Source organism: Phyllobates terribilis, unplaced genomic scaffold, assembly GCF_046119375.1.
Source record: "Phyllobates terribilis strain yellow unplaced genomic scaffold, ASM4611937v1 Scaffold_40__1_contigs__length_11209783, whole genome shotgun sequence".
Lineage (NCBI taxonomy): Eukaryota > Metazoa > Chordata > Amphibia > Anura > Dendrobatidae > Phyllobates > Phyllobates terribilis.
The window spans coordinates 7360777-7381156 of record NW_027362800.1 but is presented as its reverse complement, the minus strand read 5'-3'; the positions used below and the strand labels follow the sequence as shown (position 1 = coordinate 7381156).

General features: G+C 45.9%; 14 non-coding genes and 2 pseudogenes across 14 annotated transcripts; all 16 read left to right on the top strand.

Moving 5' to 3' along the window:
* The first annotated feature begins 481 nt into the window (after positions 1–481).
* Positions 482–672, top strand: LOC141189101 (U2 spliceosomal RNA). The gene has a single exon (XR_012263172.1). It is a non-coding gene; the product is annotated as a U2 spliceosomal RNA (small nuclear RNA).
* Positions 673–1792: 1120 nt separating this feature from the next.
* Positions 1793–1983, top strand: LOC141191410 (U2 spliceosomal RNA). Its single transcript, XR_012265405.1, has one exon. It is a non-coding gene; the product is annotated as a U2 spliceosomal RNA (small nuclear RNA).
* Positions 1984–3109: 1126 nt separating this feature from the next.
* LOC141184306 (U2 spliceosomal RNA) lies at positions 3110–3300 on the top strand. Its single transcript, XR_012259074.1, has one exon. It is a non-coding gene; the product is annotated as a U2 spliceosomal RNA (small nuclear RNA).
* Positions 3301–4422: 1122 nt separating this feature from the next.
* LOC141184305 (U2 spliceosomal RNA) lies at positions 4423–4613 on the top strand. Its single transcript, XR_012259073.1, has one exon. It is a non-coding gene; the product is annotated as a U2 spliceosomal RNA (small nuclear RNA).
* A 1121-nt stretch (positions 4614–5734) lies between these two features.
* LOC141184304 (U2 spliceosomal RNA) lies at positions 5735–5925 on the top strand. Its single transcript, XR_012259072.1, has one exon. It is a non-coding gene; the product is annotated as a U2 spliceosomal RNA (small nuclear RNA).
* A 1122-nt stretch (positions 5926–7047) lies between these two features.
* LOC141189100 (U2 spliceosomal RNA) lies at positions 7048–7238 on the top strand. The gene has a single exon (XR_012263171.1). It is a non-coding gene; the product is annotated as a U2 spliceosomal RNA (small nuclear RNA).
* Positions 7239–8358: 1120 nt separating this feature from the next.
* LOC141189099 (U2 spliceosomal RNA) lies at positions 8359–8549 on the top strand. Its single transcript, XR_012263170.1, has one exon. It is a non-coding gene; the product is annotated as a U2 spliceosomal RNA (small nuclear RNA).
* A 1113-nt stretch (positions 8550–9662) lies between these two features.
* Positions 9663–9853, top strand: LOC141189098 (U2 spliceosomal RNA). Its single transcript, XR_012263169.1, has one exon. It is a non-coding gene; the product is annotated as a U2 spliceosomal RNA (small nuclear RNA).
* A 1125-nt stretch (positions 9854–10978) lies between these two features.
* LOC141189097 (U2 spliceosomal RNA) lies at positions 10979–11169 on the top strand. Its single transcript, XR_012263168.1, has one exon. It is a non-coding gene; the product is annotated as a U2 spliceosomal RNA (small nuclear RNA).
* A 1118-nt stretch (positions 11170–12287) lies between these two features.
* Positions 12288–12478, top strand: LOC141189096 (U2 spliceosomal RNA). The gene has a single exon (XR_012263167.1). It is a non-coding gene; the product is annotated as a U2 spliceosomal RNA (small nuclear RNA).
* Positions 12479–13593: 1115 nt separating this feature from the next.
* On the top strand, positions 13594–13685 carry LOC141186237 (U2 spliceosomal RNA; annotated as a pseudogene).
* Positions 13686–14482: 797 nt separating this feature from the next.
* On the top strand, positions 14483–14665 carry LOC141185960 (U2 spliceosomal RNA). Its single transcript, XR_012260537.1, has one exon. It is a non-coding gene; the product is annotated as a U2 spliceosomal RNA (small nuclear RNA).
* Positions 14666–15786: 1121 nt separating this feature from the next.
* On the top strand, positions 15787–15977 carry LOC141184691 (U2 spliceosomal RNA). Its single transcript, XR_012259423.1, has one exon. It is a non-coding gene; the product is annotated as a U2 spliceosomal RNA (small nuclear RNA).
* Positions 15978–17095: 1118 nt separating this feature from the next.
* Positions 17096–17187, top strand: LOC141186236 (U2 spliceosomal RNA; annotated as a pseudogene).
* A 797-nt stretch (positions 17188–17984) lies between these two features.
* LOC141185959 (U2 spliceosomal RNA) lies at positions 17985–18167 on the top strand. Its single transcript, XR_012260536.1, has one exon. It is a non-coding gene; the product is annotated as a U2 spliceosomal RNA (small nuclear RNA).
* Positions 18168–19287: 1120 nt separating this feature from the next.
* LOC141189094 (U2 spliceosomal RNA) lies at positions 19288–19478 on the top strand. The gene has a single exon (XR_012263165.1). It is a non-coding gene; the product is annotated as a U2 spliceosomal RNA (small nuclear RNA).
* The last annotated feature ends 902 nt before the right edge of the window (positions 19479–20380 follow it).

Below are 20380 nucleotides of genomic sequence, written 5' to 3'. Positions count from 1 at the left end.
CATTCAGCCATCCAGGTATCCCGCCTGCAGTAGACGGAATGTGGCAATGGAACGCTGGCTGCGCGTGTCATAATAGGCTCTGAGCCTTTATATACCTGCGCACAGCAGCAGCCACCTTCAGTCTGCTGCTGGACAGCCAGCAGCAGCAGCAGCAGGAGAGGTAATTAATCAGCAACCCTCCTGCTAAGGGTAGACAGCTGCTCGTTCCACCCCCCCCCCCCGCCTTAATTGGTTCTCCTCCCTTCCAACGGTGTTGAGGCGGGTGGGAACAGCCGGGGGTTGAGGGTACTGTGCTAAAAGAGGTGGAGTTATGCAGATCTAAAACGCGTGGATTGCAGCAGCAGCAAGCCGAAAAGTGCAGGCATGTGAGGGATCTAGAGGTTGACAGCATGTCTTCTTAACGGGAGTCCAGGTGGCCATCTCCACAAATGGACTTTTCAGAATCCTTGGGTGGCACCGTAGTCGGAAACTAATTCTGGTTATCGCTTCTCGGCCTTTTGGCTAAGATCAAGTGTAGTATCTGTTCTTATCAGTTTAATATCTGATACGTCCCCTATCTGGGGACCATATATTAAATGGATTTTTAGAACAGGGAGATGGAAAAAGAGCTTGCTCTGTCCACTCCACGCATTGACCTGGTATTGCAGTATCTCCAGGACCGGTGCACCCCTTCTTTAATGCAGTTTCTAAAATCAGAAAGAATTGAATTCAATGCTTTTTGTTCATTTTGCTTGTTTGTTGGATTTTGGGATGGACTCTTTGGCTTTGCTTTTCTTCTCCTCATTGGATTTTTCATGTTAAAAGTTGCAGAAGCCAGATGACAAGCTCATTTTGGTTCAACTTCAGCAACTGTGCATTGCATTGCCATGTAATGTAATGTAATGCAATGCTATCTATCTAGCTCTCCCTCTATACTTCCTTTTGGATAAACAGACATATTAGGCAAGCATTTTGGAGCTTTCACCTAAATAACTACAGGTGGTGAGATAAGCTGCACAATATAATTGACCTTTCAGTATATTGTTGCACACACACCATCTATTTAGCAAATGCCCTTGTTATCAACAGCAGCCTTTTAAACTCACCTGAGCTAACAGGTATGTGAGCTGGTTACTCTGCTGCGCTTAAAATTTCTTTTTTGGTTTGCTACAATGCCTTTTCTGAAACGTTGTCTCCCTCTGCTGGAACACTGACTTCTTTCATTTAATGCCTGCAGACTATAAAAGAGAAACGAACCCAAAAAGTTTGGTTGATTAGTCTGTGGCATTCTTTTAAACTGTTGCTTATGGCGGTCTCTGTGAGCTTCTCAGTGACATTCAGCCATCCAGGTATCCCGCCTGCAGTAGACGGAATGTGGCAATGGAACGCTGGCTGCGCGTGTCATAATAGGCTCTGAGCCTTTATATACCTGCGCACAGCAGCAGCCACCTTCAGTCTGCTGCTGGACAGCCAGCAGCAGCAGCAGCAGGAGAGGTAATTAATCAGCAACCCTCCTGCTAAGGGTAGACAGCTGCTCGTTCCACCCCCCCCCCGCCTTAATTGGTTCTCCTCCCTTCCAACGGTGTTGAGGCGGGTGGGAACAGCCGGGGGTTGAGGGTACTGTGCTAAAAGAGGTGGAGTTATGCAGATCTAAAACGCGTGGATTGCAGCAGCAGCAAGCCGAAAAGTGCAGGCATGTGAGGGATCTAGAGGTTGACAGCATGTCTTCTTAACGGGAGTCCAGGTGGCCATCTCCACAAATGGACTTTTCAGAATCCTTGGGTGGCACCGTAGTCGGAAACCAATTCTGGTTATCGCTTCTCGGCCTTTTGGCTAAGATCAAGTGTAGTATCTGTTCTTATCAGTTTAATATCTGATACGTCCCCTATCTGGGGACCATATATTACATGGATTTTTAGAACAGGGAGATGGAAAAAGAGCTTGCTCTGTCCACTCCACGCATTGACCTGGTATTGCAGTATCTCCAGGACCGGTGCACCCCTTCTTTAATGCAGTTTCTAAAATCAGAAAGAATTGAATTCAATGCTTTTTGTTCATTTTGCTTGTTTGTCGGATTTTGGGATGGACTCTTTGGCTTTGCTTTTCTTCTCCTCATTGGATTTTTCATGTTAAAAGTTGCAGAAGCCAGATGACAAGCTCATTTTGGTTCAACTTCAGCAACTGTGCATTGCATTGCCATGTAATGTAATGTAATGCAATGCTATCTATCTAGCTCTCCCTCTATACTTCCTTTTGGATAAACAGACATATTAGGCAAGCATTTTGGAGCTTTCACCTAAATAACTACAGGTGGTGAGATAAGCTGCACAATATAATTGACCTTTCAGTATATTGTTGCACACACACCATCTATTTAGCAAATGCCCTTGTTATCAACAGCAGCCTTTTAAACTCACCTGAGCTAACAGGTATGTGAGCTGGTTACTCTGCTGCGCTTAAAATTTCTTTTTTGGTTTGCTACAATGCCTTTTCTGAAACGTTGTCTCCCTCTGCTGGAACACTGACTTCTTTCATTTAATGCCTGCAGACTATAAAAGAGAAACCAACCCAAAAAGTTTGGTTGATTAGTCTGTGGCATTCTTTTAAACTGTTGCTTATGGCGGTCTCTGTGAGCTTCTCAGTGACATTCAGCCATCCAGGTATACCGCCTGCAGTAGACGGAATGTGGCAATGGAACGCTGGCTGCGCGTGTCATAATAGGCTCTGAGCCTTTATATACCTGCGCACAGCAGCAGCCACCTTCAGTCTGCTGCTGGACAGCCAGCAGCAGCAGCAGCAGGAGAGGTAATTAATCAGCAACCCTCCTGCTAAGGGTAGACAGCTGCTCGTTCCACCCCCCCCCCCCCCCCGCCTTAATTGGTTCTCCTCCCTTCCAACGGTGTTGAGGCGGGTGGGAACAGCCGGGGGTTGAGGGTACTGTGCTAAAAGAGGTGGAGTTATGCAGATCTAAAACGCGTGGATTGCAGCAGCAGCAAGCCGAAAAGTGCAGGCATGTGAGGGATCTAGAGGTTGACAGCATGTCTTCTTAACGGGAGTCCAGGTGGCCATCTCCACAAATGGACTTTTCAGAATCCTTGGGTGGCACCGTAGTCAGAAACCAATTCTGGTTTTCGCTTCTCGGCCTTTTGGCTAAGATCAAGTGTAGTATCTGTTCTTATCAGTTTAATATCTGATACGTCCCCTATCTGGGGACCATATATTAAATGGATTTTTAGAACAGGGAGATGGAAAAAGAGCTTGCTCTGTCCACTCCACGCATTGACCTGGTATTGCAGTATCTCCAGGACCGGTGCACCCCTTCTTTAATGCAGTTTCTAAAATCAGAAAGAATTGAATTCAATGCTTTTTGTTCATTTTGCTTGTTTGTCGGATTTTGGGATGGACTCTTTGGCTTTGCTTTTCTTCTCCTCATTGGATTTTTCATGTTAAAAGTTGCAGAAGCCAGATGACAAGCTCATTTTGGTTCAACTTCAGCAACTGTGCATTGCATTGCCATGTAATGTAATGTAATGCAATGCTATCTATCTAGCTCTCCCTCTATACTTCCTTTTGGATAAACAGACATATTAGGCAAGCATTTTGGAGCTTTCACCTAAATAACTACAGGTGGTGAGATAAGCTGCACAATATAATTGACCTTTCAGTATATTGTTGCACACACACCATCTATTTAGCAAATGCCCTTGTTATCAACAGCAGCCTTTTAAACTCACCTGAGCTAACAGGTATGTGAGCTGGTTACTCTGCTGCGCTTAAAATTTCTTTTTTGGTTTGCTACAATGCCTTTTCTGAAACGTTGTCTCCCTCTGCTGGAACACTGACTTCTTTCATTTAATGCCTGCAGACTATAAAAGAGAAACCAACCCAAAAAGTTTGGTTGATTAGTCTGTGGCATTCTTTTAAACTGTTGCTTATGGCGGTCTCTGTGAGCTTCTCAGTGACATTCAGCCATCCAGGTATCCCGCCTGCAGTAGACGGAATGTGGCAATGGAACGCTGGCTGCGCGTGTCATAATAGGCTCTGAGCCTTTATATACCTGCGCACAGCAGCAGCCACCTTCAGTCTGCTGCTGGACAGCCAGCAGCAGCAGCAGCAGGAGAGGTAATTAATCAGCAACCCTCCTGCTAAGGGTAGACAGCTGCTCGTTCCACCCCCCCCCCCCGCCTTAATTGGTTCTCCTCCCTTCCAACGGTGTTGAGGCGGGTGGGAACAGCCGGGGGTTGAGGGTACTGTGCTAAAAGAGGTGGAGTTATGCAGATCTAAAACGCGTGGATTGCAGCAGCAGCAAGCCGAAAAGTGCAGGCATGTGAGGGATCTAGAGGTTGACAGCATGTCTTCTTAACGGGAGTCCAGGTGGCCATCTCCACAAATGGACTTTTCAGAATCCTTGGGTGGCACCGTAGTCGGAAACCAATTCTGGTTTTCGCTTCTCGGCCTTTTGGCTAAGATCAAGTGTAGTATCTGTTCTTATCAGTTTAATATCTGATACGTCCCCTATCTGGGGACCATATATTAAATGGATTTTTAGAACAGGGAGATGGAAAAAGAGCTTGCTCTGTCCACTCCACGCATTGACCTGGTATTGCAGTATCTCCAGGACCGGTGCACCCCTTCTTTAATGCAGTTTCTAAAATCAGAAAGAATTGAATTCAATGCTTTTTGTTCATTTTGCTTGTTTGTCGGATTTTGGGATGGACTCTTTGGCTTTGCTTTTCTTCTCCTCATTGGATTTTTCATGTTAAAAGTTGCAGAAGCCAGATGACAAGCTCATTTTGGTTCAACTTCAGCAACTGTGCATTGCATTGCCATGTAATGTAATGTAATGCAATGCTATCTATCTAGCTCTCCCTCTATACTTCCTTTTGGATAAACAGACATATTAGGCAAGCATTTTGGAGCTTTCACCTAAATAACTACAGGTGGTGAGATAAGCTGCACAATATAATTGACCTTTCAGTATATTGTTGCACACACACCATCTATTTAGCAAATGCCCTTGTTATCAACAGCAGCCTTTTAAACTCACCTGAGCTAACAGGTATGTGAGCTGGTTACTCTGCTGCGCTTAAAATTTCTTTTTTGGTTTGCTACAATGCCTTTTCTGAAACGTTGTCTCCCTCTGCTGGAACACTGACTTCTTTCATTTAATGCCTGCAGACTATAAAAGAGAAGCCAACCCAAAAAGTTTGGTTGATTAGTCTGTGGCATTCTTTTAAACTGTTGCTTATGGCGGTCTCTGTGAGCTTCTCAGTGACATTCAGCCATCCAGGTATCCCGCCTGCAGTAGACGGAATGTGGCAATGGAACGCTGGCTGCGCGTGTCATAATAGGCTCTGAGCCTTTATATACCTGCGCACAGCAGCAGCCACCTTCAGTCTGCTGCTGGACAGCCAGCAGCAGCAGCAGCAGGAGAGGTAATTAATCAGCAACCCTCCTGCTAAGGGTAGACAGCTGCTCGTTCCACCCCCCCCCCCGCCTTAATTGGTTCTCCTCCCTTCCAACGGTGTTGAGGCGGGTGGGAACAGCCGGGGGTTGAGGGTACTATGCTAAAAGAGGTGGAGTTATGCAGATCTAAAACGCGTGGATTGCAGCAGCAGCAAGCCGAAAAGTGCAGGCATGTGAGGGATCTAGAGGTTGACAGCATGTCTTCTTAACGGGAGTCCAGGTGGCCATCTCCACAAATGGACTTTTCAGAATCCTTGGGTGGCACCGTAGTCGGAAACCAATTCTGGTTTTCGCTTCTCGGCCTTTTGGCTAAGATCAAGTGTAGTATCTGTTCTTATCAGTTTAATATCTGATACGTCCCCTATCTGGGGACCATATATTAAATGGATTTTTAGAACAGGGAGATGGAAAAAGAGCTTGCTCTGTCCACTCCACGCATTGACCTGGTATTGCAGTATCTCCAGGACCGGTGCACCCCTTCTTTAATGCAGTTTCTAAAATCAGAAAGAATTGAATTCAATGCTTTTTGTTCATTTTGCTTGTTTGTCGGATTTTGGGATGGACTCTTTGGCTTTGCTTTTCTTCTCCTCATTGGATTTTTCATGTTAAAAGTTGCAGAAGCCAGATGACAAGCTCATTTTGGTTCAACTTCAGCAACTGTGCATTGCATTGCCATGTAATGTAATGTAATGCAATGCTATCTATCTAGCTCTCCCTCTATACTTCCTTTTGGATAAACAGACATATTAGGCAAGCATTTTGGAGCTTTCACCTAAATAACTACAGGTGGTGAGATAAGCTGCACAATATAATTGACCTTTCAGTATATTGTTGCACACACACCATCTATTTAGCAAATGCCCTTGTTATCAACAGCAGCCTTTTAAACTCACCTGAGCTAACAGGTATGTGAGCTGGTTACTCTGCTGCGCTTAAAATTTCTTTTTTGGTTTGCTACAATGCCTTTTCTGAAACGTTGTCTCCCTCTGCTGGAACACTGACTTCTTTCATTTAATGCCTGCAGACTATAAAAGAGAAACCAACCCAAAAAGTTTGGTTGATTAGTCTGTGGCATTCTTTTAAACTGTTGCTTATGGCGGTCTCTGTGAGCTTCTCAGTGACATTCAGCCATCCAGGTATCCCGCCTGCAGTAGACGGAATGTGGCAATGGAACGCTGGCTGCGCGTGTCATAATAGGCTCTGAGCCTTTATATACCTGCGCACAGCAGCAGCCACCTTCAGTCTGCTGCTGGACAGCCAGCAGCAGCAGCAGCAGGAGAGGTAATTAATCAGCAACCCTCCTGCTAAGGGTAGACAGCTGCTCGTTCCACCCCCCCCCCCCGCCTTAATTGGTTCTCCTCCCTTCCAACGGTGTTGAGGCGGGTGGGAACAGCCGGGGGTTGAGGGCACTGTGCTAAAAGAGGTGGAGTTATGCAGATCTAAAACGCGTGGATTGCAGCAGCAGCAAGCCGAAAAGTGCAGGCATGTGAGGGATCTAGAGGTTGACAGCATGTCTTCTTAACGGGAGTCCAGGTGGCCATCTCCACAAATGGACTTTTCAGAATCCTTGGGTGGCACCGTAGTCGGAAACCAATTCTGGTTATCGCTTCTCGGCCTTTTGGCTAAGATCAAGTGTAGTATCTGTTCTTATCAGTTTAATATCTGATACGTCCCCTATCTGGGGACCATATATTAAATGGATTTTTAGAACAGGGAGATGGAAAAAGAGCTTGCTCTGTCCACTCCACGCATTGACCTGGTATTGCAGTATCTCCAGGACCGGTGCACCCCTTCTTTAATGCAGTTTCTAAAATCAGAAAGAATTGAATTCAATGCTTTTTGTTCATTTTGCTTGTTTGTCGGATTTTGGGATGGACTCTTTGGCTTTGCTTTTCTTCTCCTCATTGGATTTTTCATGTTAAAAGTTGCAGAAGCCAGATGACAAGCTCATTTTGGTTCAACTTCAGCAACTGTGCATTGCATTGCCATGTAATGTAATGTAATGCAATGCTATCTATCTAGCTCTCCCTCTATACTTCCTTTTGGATAAACAGACATATTAGGCAAGCATTTTGGAGCTTTCACCTAAATAACTACAGGTGGTGAGATAAGCTGCACAATATAATTGACCTTTCAGTATATTGTTGCACACACACCATCTATTTAGCAAATGCCCTTGTTATCAACAGCAGCCTTTTAAACTCACCTGAGCTAACAGGTATGTGAGCTGGTTACTCTGCTGCGCTTAAAATTTCTTTTTTGGTTTGCTACAATGCCTTTTCTGAAACGTTGTCTCCCTCTGCTGGAACACTGACTTCTTTCATTTAATGCCTGCAGACTATAAAAGAGAAACCAACCCAAAAAGTTTGGTTGATTAGTCTGTGGCATTCTTTTAAACTGTTGCTTATGGCGGTCTCTGTGAGCTTCTCAGTGACATTCAGCCATCCAGGTATCCCGCCTGCAGTAGACGGAATGTGGCAATGGAACGCTGGCTGCGCGTGTCATAATAGGCTCTGAGCCTTTATATACCTGCGCACAGCAGCAGCCACCTTCAGTCTGCTGCTGGACAGCCAGCAGCAGCAGCAGCAGGAGAGGTAATTAATCAGCAACCCTCCTGCTAAGGGTAGACAGCTGCTCGTTCCACCCCCCCCCCGCCTTAATTGGTTCTCCTCCCTTCCAACGGTGTTGAGGCGGGTGGGAACAGCCGGGGGTTGAGGGTACTGTGCTAAAAGAGGTGGAGTTATGCAGATCTAAAACGCGTGGATTGCAGCAGCAGCAAGCCGAAAAGTGCAGGCATGTGAGGGATCTAGAGGTTGACAGCATGTCTTCTTAACGGGAGTCCAGGTGGCCATCTCCACAAATGGACTTTTCAGAATCCTTGGGTGGCACCGTAGTCGGAAACCAATTCTGGTTATCGCTTCTCGGCCTTTTGGCTAAGATCAAGTGTAGTATCTGTTCTTATCAGTTTAATATCTGATACGTCCCCTATCTGGGGACCATATATTAAATGGATTTTTAGAACAGGGAGATGGAAAAAGAGCTTGCTCTGTCCACTCCACGCATTGACCTGGTATTGCAGTATCTCCAGGACCGGTGCACCCCTTCTTTAATGCAGTTTCTAAAATCAGAAAGAATTGAATTCAATGCTTTTTGTTCATTTTGCTTGTTTGTCGGATTTTGGGATGGACTCTTTGGCTTTGCTTTTCTTCTCCTCATTGGATTTTTCATGTTAAAAGTTGCAGAAGCCAGATGACAAGCTCATTTTGGTTCAACTTCAGCAACTGTGCATTGCATTGCCATGTAATGTAATGTAATGCAATGCTATCTATCTAGCTCTCCCTCTATACTTCCTTTTGGATAAACAGACATATTAGGCAAGCATTTTGGAGCTTTCACCTAAATAACTACAGGTGGTGAGATAAGCTGCACAATATAATTGACCTTTCAGTATATTGTTGCACACACACCATCTATTTAGCAAATGCCCTTGTTATCAACAGCAGCCTTTTAAACTCACCTGAGCTAACAGGTATGTGAGCTTGTTACTCTGCTGCGCTTAAAATTTCTTTTTTGGTTTGCTACAATGCCTTTTCTGAAACGTTGTCTCCCTCTGCTGGAACACTGACTTCTTTCATTTAATGCCTGCAGACTATAAAAGAGAAACCAACCCAAAAAGTTTGGTTGATTAGTCTGTGGCATTCTTTTAAACTGTTGCTTATGGCGGTCTCTGTGAGCTTCTCAGTGACATTCAGCCATCCAGGTATCCCGCCTGCAGTAGACGGAATGTGGCAATGGAACGCTGGCTGCGCGTGTCATAATAGGCTCTGAGCCTTTATATACCTGCGCACAGCAGCAGCCACCTTCAGTCTGCTGCTGGACAGCCAGCAGCAGCAGGAGAGGTAATTAATCAGCAACCCTCCTGCTAAGGGTAGACAGCTGCTCGTTCCACCCCCCCCCGCCTTAATTGGTTCTCCTCCCTTCCAACGGTGTTGAGGCGGGTTGGAACAGCCGGGGGTTGGGGGTACTGTGCTAAAAGAGGTGGAGTTATGCAGATCTAAAACGCGTGGATTGCAGCAGCAGCAAGCCGAAAAGTGCAGGCATGTGAGGGATCTAGAGGTTGACAGCATGTCTTCTTAACGGGAGTCCAGGTGGCCATCTCCACAAATGGACTTTTCAGAATCCTTGGGTGGCACCGTAGTCGGAAACCAATTCTGGTTATCGCTTCTCGGCCTTTTGGCTAAGATCAAGTGTAGTATCTGTTCTTATCAGTTTAATATCTGATACGTCCCCTATCTGGGGACCATATATTAAATGGATTTTTAGAACAGGGAGATGGAAAAAGAGCTTGCTCTGTCCACTCCACGCATTGACCTGGTATTGCAGTATCTCCAGGACCGGTGCACCCCTTCTTTAATGCAGTTTCTAAAATCAGAAAGAATTGAATTCAATGCTTTTTGTTCATTTTGCTTGTTTGTCGGATTTTGGGATGGACTCTTTGGCTTTGCTTTTCTTCTCCTCATTGGATTTTTCATGTTAAAAGTTGCAGAAGCCAGATGACAAGCTCATTTTGGTTCAACTTCAGCAACTGTGCATTGCATTGCCATGTAATGTAATGTAATGCAATGCTATCTATCTAGCTCTCCCTCTATACTTCCTTTTGGATAAACAGACATATTAGGCAAGCATTTTGGAGCTTTCACCTAAATAACTACAGGTGGTGAGATAAGCTGCACAATATAATTGACCTTTCAGTATATTGTTGCACACACACCATCTATTTAGCAAATGCCCTTGTTATCAACAGCAGCATTTTAAACTCACCTGAGCTAACAGGTATGTGAGCTGGTTACTCTGCTGCGCTTAAAATTTCTTTTTTGGTTTGCTACAATGCCTTTTCTGAAACGTTGTCTCCCTCTGCTGGAACACTGACTTCTTTCATTTAATGCCTGCAGACTATAAAAGAGAAACCAACCCAAAAAGTTTGGTTGATTAGTCTGTGGCATTCTTTTAAACTGTTGCTTATGGCGGTCTCTGTGAGCTTCTCAGTGACATTCAGCCATCCAGGTATCCCGCCTGCAGTTGACGGAATGTGGCAATGGAACGCTGGCTGCGCGTGTCATAATAGGCTCTGAGCCTTTATATACCTGCGCACAGCAGCAGCCACCTTCAGTCTGCTGCTGGACAGCCAGCAGCAGCAGCTGCAGGAGAGGTAATTAATCAGCAACCCTCCTGCTAAGGGTAGACAGCTGCTCGTTCCACCCCCCCCCCCCCCCGCCTTAATTGGTTCTCCTCCCTTCCAACGGTGTTGAGGCGGGTGGGAACAGCCGGGGGTTGAGGGTACTGTGCTAAAAGAGGTGGAGTTATGCAGATCTAAAACGCGTGGATTGCAGCAGCAGCAAGCCGAAAAGTGCAGGCATGTGAGGGATCTAGAGGTTGACAGCATGTCTTCTTAACGGGAGTCCAGGTGGCCATCTCCACAAATGGACTTTTCAGAATCCTTGGGTGGCACCGTAGTCGGAAACCAATTCTGGTTATCGCTTCTCGGCCTTTTGGCTAAGATCAAGTGTAGTATCTGTTCTTATCAGTTTAATATCTGATACGTCCCCTATCTGGGGACCATATATTAAATGGATTTTTAGAACAGGGAGATGGAAAAAGAGCTTGCTCTGTCCACTCCACGCATTGACCTGGTATTGCAGTATCTCCAGGACCGGTGCACCCCTTCTTTAATGCAGTTTCTAAAATCAGAAAGAATTGAATTCAATGCTTTTTGTTCATTTTGCTTGTTTGTCGGATTTTGGGATGGACTCTTTGGCTTTGCTTTTCTTCTCCTCATTGGATTTTTCATGTTAAAAGTTGCAGAAGCCAGATGACAAGCTCATTTTGGTTCAACTTCAGCAACTGTGCATTGCATTGCCATGTAATGTAATGTAATGCAATGCTATCTATCTAGCTCTCCCTCTATACTTCCTTTTGGATAAACAGACATATTAGGCAAGCATTTTGGAGCTTTCACCTAAATAACTACAGGTGGTGAGATAAGCTGCACAATATAATTGACCTTTCAGTATATTGTTGCACACACACCATCTATTTAGCAAATGCCCTTGTTATCAACAGCAGCCTTTTAAACTCACCTGAGCTAACAGGTATGTGAGCTGGTTACTCTGCTGCGCTTAAAATTTCTTTTTTGGTTTGCTACAATGCCTTTTCTGAAACGTTGTCTCCCTCTGCTGGAACACTGACTTCTTTCATTTAATGCCTGCAGACTATAAAAGAGAAACCAACCCAAAAAGTTTGGTTGATTAGTCTGTGGCATTCTTTTAAACTGTTGCTTATGGCGGTCTCTGTGAGCTTCTCAGTGACATTCAGCCATCCAGGTATCCCGCCTGCAGTAGACGGAATGTGGCAATGGAACGCTGGCTGCGCGTGTCATAATAGGCTCTGAGCCTTTATATACCTGCGCACAGCAGCAGCCACCTTCAGTCTGCTGCTGGACAGCCAGCAGCAGCAGCAGCAGGAGAGGTAATTAATCAGCAACCCTCCTGCTAAGGGTAGACAGCTGCTCGTTCCACCCCCCCCGCCTTAATTGGTTCTCCTCCCTTCCAACGGTGTTGAGGCGGGTGGGAACAGCCGGGGGTTGAGGGTACTGTGCTAAAAGAGGTGGAGTTATGCAGATCTAAAACGCGTGGATTGCAGCAGCAGCAAGCCGAAAAGTGCAGGCATGTGAGGGATCTAGAGGTTGACAGCATGTCTTCTTAACGGGAGTCCAGGTGGCCATCTCCACAAATGGACTTTTCAGAATCCTTGGGTGGCACCGTAGTCGGAAACCAATTCTGGTTATCGCTTCTCGGCCTTTTGGCTAAGATCAAGTGTAGTATCTGTTCTTATCAGTTTAATATCTGATACGTCCCCTATCTGGGGACCATATATTAAATGGATTTTTAGAACAGGGAGATGGAAAAAGAGCTTGCTCTGTCCACTCCACGCATTGACCTGGTATTGCAGTATCTCCAGGACCGGTGCACCCCTTCTTTAATGCAGTTTCTAAAATCAGAAAGAATTGAATTCAATGCTTTTTGTTCATTTTGCTTGTTTGTCGGATTTTGGGATGGACTCTTTGGCTTTGCTTTTCTTCTCCTCATTGGATTTTTCATGTTAAAAGTTGCAGAAGCCAGATGACAAGCTCATTTTGGTTCAACTTCAGCAACTGTGCATTGCATTGCCATGTAATGTAATGTAATGCAATGCTATCTATCTAGCTCTCCCTCTATACTTCCTTTTGGATAAACAGACATATTAGGCAAGCATTTTGGAGCTTTCACCTAAATAACTACAGGTGGTGAGATAAGCTGCACAATATAATTGACCTTTCAGTATATTGTTGCACACACACCATCTATTTAGCAAATGCCCTTGTTATCAACAGCAGCCTTTTAAACTCAGCTGAGCTAACAGGTATGTGAGCTGGTTACTCTGCTGCGCTTAAAATTTCTTTTTTGGTTTGCTACAATGCCTTTTCTGAAACGTTGTCTCCCTCTGCTGAACACTGACTTCTTTCATTTAATGCCTGCAGACTATAAAAGAGAAACCAACCCAAAAAGTTTGGTTGATTAGTCTGTGGCATTCTTTTAAACTGTTGCTTATGGCGGTCTCTGTGAGCTTCTCAGTGACATTCAGCCATCCAGGTATCCCGCCTGCAGTAGACGGAATGTGGCAATGGAACGCTGGCTGCGCGTGTCATAATAGGCTCTGAGCCTTTATATACCTGCGCACAGCAGCAGCCACCTTCAGTCTGCTGCTGGACAGCCAGCAGCAGCAGCAGGAGAGGTAATTAATCAGCAACCCTCCTGCTAAGGGTAGACAGCTGCTCGTTCCACCCCCCCCCGCCTTAATTGGTTCTCCTCCCTTCCAACGGTGTTGAGGCGGGTGGGAACAGCCGGGGGTTGAGGGTACTGTGCTAAAAGAGGTGGAGTTATGCAGATCTAAAACGCGTGGATTGCAGCAGCAGCAAGCCGAAAAGTGCAGGCATGTGAGGGATCTAGAGGTTGACAGCATGTCTTCTTAACGGGAGTCCAGGTGGCCATCTCCACAAATGGACTTTTCAGAATCCTTGGGTGGCACCGTAGTCGGAAACCAATTCTGGTTATCGCTTCTCGGCCTTTTGGCTAAGATCAAGTGTAGTATCTTTCGAAAAGGCGGTTTTGGATGTTGGCCGCCCTAGTAGATTGATACATTATGCACACTGGGGTTTAGGCGCTTGTTAGTACGCCAGGTGGCTAATATAGTCATCTGGTGGAAAGCATGGCCCCCCAGGATCGACGCCATTGGGCCGGGGAAGATCGAAAGCCCGAAGTGTGAAGTGCCCCAGGAGTGGTGACCCTGGGGTGTCTTAACTCACTGGGATTGGGAACCCCACTTGAGTTTATGGCACATTTGCACAAGCACTTCAAATTTTCTTTCTTTGCACACACCCTTATTCCGGGCCTTCTGGCCTTAGGATGGGGAATTTTTCAATTCCCGGTCTAAGGTCCGGGCATTATTATACTGTGAAACCTTCACTATTTATTTAATTTTTTTTGTCACTGTGTGTCCACTTTTTCACGTGTGTCCACGTCCTTACTAGGATTTTGTCGGGATGCGGTTCCCTTACGGGTTCCTCTCTTGGCAGGTCTAGGGGGGGAGTGTGTGGCCATCAGGTTCCGCTCCCCCCTGAACCCCCCTGGCTCTCCTCTTTCGGGAGGAGAGCGTTGTTGGCTCCCCTCTTCTGGGAGGGGAGCACAGTCTTTGGCTACCAGTGCCTTGCTCGGGTGAGAACTCGGGCAGGTGCTGGGGGTAGGATTGGGTTGCCTCTGGCTCTGGCTGGAGGTGGCTATTTGTCCCTGTTCCTCGCTGTGGCCTTCTGGCTCGGAGGGACGGGGAATGGTTTGGGGGACCCTTCTCCTTTTGGAGAGGGTTTCAAGAAGACCAGCATCCTAGTGCACTTTTCTTGTGGCACTTGTCACTTTTTTAAGCGCACTCGGGTTTTGTACACGAATTCGGGCTTTCGAAAAAAAAAAAAAAAAAATCTGTTCTTATCAGTTTAATATCTGATACGTCCCCTATCTGGGGACCATATATTAAATGGATTTTTAGAACAGGGAGATGGAAAAAGAGCTTGCTCTGTCCACTCCACGCATTGACCTGGTATTGCAGTATCTCCAGGACCGGTGCACCCCTTCTTTAATGCAGTTTCTAAAATCAGAAAGAATTGAATTCAATGCTTTTTGTTCATTTTGCTTGTTTGTCGGATTTTGGGATGGACTCTTTGGCTTTGCTTTTCTTCTCCTCATTGGATTTTTCATGTTAAAAGTTGCAGAAGCCAGATGACAAGCTCATTTTGGTTCAACTTCAGCAACTGTGCATTGCATTGCCATGTAATGTAATGTAATGCAATGCTATCTATCTAGCTCTCCCTCTATACTTCCTTTTGGATAAACAGACATATTAGGCAAGCATTTTGGAGCTTTCACCTAAATAACTACAGGTGGTGAGATAAGCTGCACAATATAATTGACCTTTCAGTATATTGTTGCACACACACCATCTATTTAGCAAATGCCCTTGTTATCAACAGCAGCCTTTTAAACTCACCTGAGCTAACAGGTATGTGAGCTGGTTACTCTGCTGCGCTTAAAATTTCTTTTTTGGTTTGCTACAATGCCTTTTCTGAAACGTTGTCTCCCTCTGCTGGAACACTGACTTCTTTCATTTAATGCCTGCAGACTATAAAAGAGAAACCAACCCAAAAAGTTTGGTTGATTAGTCTGTGGCATTCTTTTAAACTGTTGCTTATGGCGGTCTCTGTGAGCTTCTCAGTGACATTCAGCCATCCAGGTATCCCGCCTGCAGTAGACGGAATGTGGCAATGGAACGCTGGCTGCGCGTGTCATAATAGGCTCTGAGCCTTTATATACCTGCGCACAGCAGCAGCCACCTTCAGTCTGCTGCTGGACAGCCAGCAGCAGCAGCAGCAGGAGAGGTAATTAATCAGCAACCCTCCTGCTAAGGGTAGACAGCTGCTCGTTCCACCCCCCCCCCCGCCTTAATTGGTTCTCCTCCCTTCCAACGGTGTTGAGGCGGGTGGGAACAGCCGGGGGTTGAGGGTACTGTGCTAAAAGAGGTGGAGTTATGCAGATCTAAAACGCGTGGATTGCAGCAGCAGCAAGCCGAAAAGTGCAGGCATGTGAGGGATCTAGAGGTTGACAGCATGTCTTCTTAACGGGAGTCCAGGTGGCCATCTCCACAAATGGACTTTTCAGAATCCTTGGGTGGCACCGTAGTCGGAAACCAATTCTGGTTATCGCTTCTCGGCCTTTTGGCTAAGATCAAGTGTAGTATCTGTTCTTATCAGTTTAATATCTGATACGTCCCCTATCTGGGGACCATATATTAAATGGATTTTTAGAACAGGGAGATGGAAAAAGAGCTTGCTCTGTCCACTCCACACATTGACCTGGTATTGCAGTATCTCCAGGACCGGTGCACCCCTTCTTTAATGCAGTTTCTAAAATCAGAAAGAATTGAATTCAATGCTTTTTGTTCATTTTACTTGTTTGTCGGATTTTGGGATGGACTCTTTGGCTTTGCTTTTCTTCTCCTCATTGGATTTTTCATGTTAAAAGTTGCAGAAGCCAGATGACAAGCTCATTTTGGTTCAACTTCAGCAACTGTGCATTGCATTGCCATGTAATGTAATGTAATGCAATGCTATCTATCTAGCTCTCCCTCTATACTTCCTTTTGGATAAACAGACATATTAGGCAAGCATTTTGGAGCTTTCACCTAAATAACTACAGGTGGTGAGATAAGCTGCACAATATAATTGACCTTTCAGTATATTGTTGCACACACACCATCTATTTAGCAAATGCCCTTGTTATCAACAGCAGCCTTTTAAACTCACCTGAGCTAACAGGTATGTGAGCTGGTTACTCTGCTGCGCTTAAAATTTCTTTTTTGGTTTGCTACAATGCCTTTTCTGAAACGTTGTCTCCCTCTGCTGAACACTGACTTCTTTCATTTAATGCCTGCAGACTATAAAAGAGAAACCAACCCAAAAAGTTTGGTTGATTAGTCTGTGGCATTCTTTTAAACTGTTGCTTATGGCGGTCTCTGTGAGCTTCTCAGTGACATTCAGCCATCCAGGTATCCCGCCTGCAGTAGACGGAATGTGGCAATGGAACGCTGGCTGCGCGTGTCATAATAGGCTCTGAGCCTTTATATACCTGCGCACAGCAGCAGCCACCTTCAGTCTGCTGCTGGACAGCCAGCAGCAGCAGCAGCAGGAGAGGTAATTAATCAGCAACCCTCCTGCTAAGGGTAGACAGCTGCTCGTTCCACCCCCCCCCGCCTTAATTGGTTCTCCTCCCTTCCAACGGTGTTGAGGCGGGTGGGAACAGCCGGGGGTTGAGGGTACTGTGCTAAAAGAGGTGGAGTTATGCAGATCTAAAACGCGTGGATTGCAGCAGCAGCAAGCCGAAAAGTGCAGGCATGTGAGGGATCTAGAGGTTGACAGCATGTCTTCTTAACGGGAGTCCAGGTGGCCATCTCCACAAATGGACTTTTCAGAATCCTTGGGTGGCACCGTAGTCGGAAACCAATTCTGGTTATCGCTTCTCGGCCTTTTGGCTAAGATCAAGTGTAGTATCTTTCGAAAAGGCGGTTTTGGATGTTGGCCGCCCTAGTAGATTGATACATTATGCACACTGGGGTTTAGGCGCTTGTTAGTACGCCAGGTGGCTAATATAGTCATCTGGTGGAAAGCATGGCCCCCCAGGATCGACGCCATTGGGCCGGGGAAGATCGAAAGCCCGAAGTGTGAAGTGCCCCAGGAGTGGTGACCCTGGGGTGTCTTAACTCACTGGGATTGGGAACCCCACTTGAGTTTATGGCACATTTGCACAAGCACTTCAAATTTTCTTTCTTTGCACACACCCTTATTCCGGGCCTTCTGGCCTTAGGATGGGGAATTTTTCAATTCCCGGTCTAAGGTCCGGGCAGTATTATACTGTGAAACCTTCACTATTTATTTAATTTTTTTTGTCACTGTGTGTCCACTTTTTCACGTGTGTCCACGTCCTTACTAGGATTTTGTCGGGATGCGGTTCCCTTACGGGTTCCTCTCTTGGCAGGTCTAGGGGGGGAGTGTGTGGCCATCAGGTTCCGCTCCCCCCTGAACCCCCCTGGCTCTCCTCTTTCGGGAGGAGAGCGTTGTTGGCTCCCCTCTTCTGGGAGGGGAGCACAGTCTTTGGCTACCAGTGCCTTGCTCGGGTGAGAACTCGGGCAGGTGCTGGGGGTAGGATTGGGTTGCCTCTGGCTCTGGCTGGAGGTGGCTATTTGTCCCTGTTCCTCGCTGTGGCCTTCTGGCTCGGAGGGACGGGGAATGGTTTGGGGGACCCTTCTCCTTTTGGAGAGGGTTTCAAGAAGACCAGCATCCTAGTGCACTTTTTTTGTGGCACTTGTCACTTTTTTAAGCGCACTCGGGTTTTGTACACGAATTCGGGCTTTCGAAAAAAAAAAAAAAAAAATCTGTTCTTATCAGTTTAATATCTGATACGTCCCCTATCTGGGGACCATATATTAAATGGATTTTTAGAACAGGGAGATGGAAAAAGAGCTTGCTCTGTCCACTCCACGCATTGACCTGGTATTGCAGTATCTCCAGGACCGGTGCACCCCTTCTTTAATGCAGTTTCTAAAATCAGAAAGAATTGAATTCAATGCTTTTTGTTCATTTTGCTTGTTTGTCGGATTTTGGGATGGACTCTTTGGCTTTGCTTTTCTTCTCCTCATTGGATTTTTCATGTTAAAAGTTGCAGAAGCCAGATGACAAGCTCATTTTGGTTCAACTTCAGCAACTGTGCATTGCATTGCCATGTAATGTAATGTAATGCAATGCTATCTATCTAGCTCTCCCTCTATACTTCCTTTTGGATAAACAGACATATTAGGCAAGCATTTTGGAGCTTTCACCTAAATAACTACAGGTGGTGAGATAAGCTGCACAATATAATTGACCTTTCAGTATATTGTTGCACACACACCATCTATTTAGCAAATGCCCTTGTTATCAACAGCAGCCTTTTAAACTCACCTGAGCTAACAGGTATGTGAGCTGGTTACTCTGCTGCGCTTAAAATTTCTTTTTTGGTTTGCTACAATGCCTTTTCTGAAACGTTGTCTCCCTCTGCTGGAACACTGACTTCTTTCATTTAATGCCTGCAGACTATAAAAGAGAAACCAACCCAAAAAGTTTGGTTGATTAGTCTGTGGCATTCTTTTAAACTGTTGCTTATGGCGGTCTCTGTGAGCTTCTCAGTGACATTCAGCCATCCAGGTATCCCGCCTGCAGTAGACGGAATGTGGCAATGGAACGCTGGCTGCGCGTGTCATAATAGGCTCTGAGCCTTTATATACCTGCGCACAGCAGCAGCCACCTTCAGTCTGCTGCTGGACAGCCAGCAGCAGCAGCAGCAGGAGAGGTAATTAATCAGCAACCCTCCTGCTAAGGGTAGACAGCTGCTCGTTCCACCCCCCCCCCGCCTTAATTGGTTCTCCTCCCTTCCAACGGTGTTGAGGCGGGTGGGAACAGCCGGGGGTTGAGGGTACTGTGCTAAAAGAGGTGGAGTTATGCAGATCTAAAACGCGTGGATTGCAGCAGCAGCAAGCCGAAAAGTGCAGGCATGTGAGGGATCTAGAGGTTGACAGCATGTCTTCTTAACGGGAGTCCAGGTGGCCATCTCCACAAATGGACTTTTCAGAATCCTTGGGTGGCACCGTAGTCGGAAACCAATTCTGGTTATCGCTTCTCGGCCTTTTGGCTAAGATCAAGTGTAGTATCTGTTCTTATCAGTTTAATATCTGATACGTCCCCTATCTGGGGACCATATATTAAATGGATTTTTAGAACAGGGAGATGGAAAAAGAGCTTGCTCTGTCCACTCCACGCATTGACCTGGTATTGCAGTATCTCCAGGACCGGTGCACCCCTTCTTTAATGCAGTTTCTAAAATCAGAAAGAATTGAATTCAATGCTTTTTGTTCATTTTACTTGTTTGTCGGATTTTGGGATGGACTCTTTGGCTTTGCTTTTCTTCTCCTCATTGGATTTTTCATGTTAAAAGTTGCAGAAGCCAGATGACAAGCTCATTTTGGTTCAACTTCAGCAACTGTGCATTGCATTGCCATGTAATGTAATGTAATGCAATGCTATCTATCTAGCTCTCCCTCTATACTTCCTTTTGGATAAACAGACATATTAGGCAAGCATTTTGGAGCTTTCACCTAAATAACTACAGGTGGTGAGATAAGCTGCACAATATAATTGACCTTTCAGTATATTGTTGCACACACACCATCTATTTAGCAAATGCCCTTGTTATCAACAGCAGCCTTTTAAACTCACCTGAGCTAACAGGCATGTGAGCTGGTTACTCTGCTGCGCTTAAAATTTCTTTTTTGGTTTGCTACAATGCCTTTTCTGAAACGTTGTCTCCCTCTGCTGGAACACTGACTTCTTTCATTTAATGCCTGCAGACTATAAAAGAGAAACCAACCCAAAAAGTTTGGTTGATTAGTCTGTGGCATTCTTTTAAACTGTTGCTTATGGCGGTCTCTGTGAGCTTCTCAGTGACATTCAGCCATCCAGGTATCCCGCCTGCAGTAGACGGAATGTGGCAATGGAACGCTGGCTGCGCGTGTCATAATAGGCTCTGAGCCTTTATATACCTGCGCACAGCAGCAGCCACCTTCAGTCTGCTGCTGGACAGCCAGCAGCAGCAGCAGCAGGAGAGGTAATTAATCAGCAACCCTCCTGCTAAGGGTAGACAGCTGCTCGTTCCACCCCCCCCCGCCTTAATTGGTTCTCCTCCCTTCCAACGGTGTTGAGGCGGGT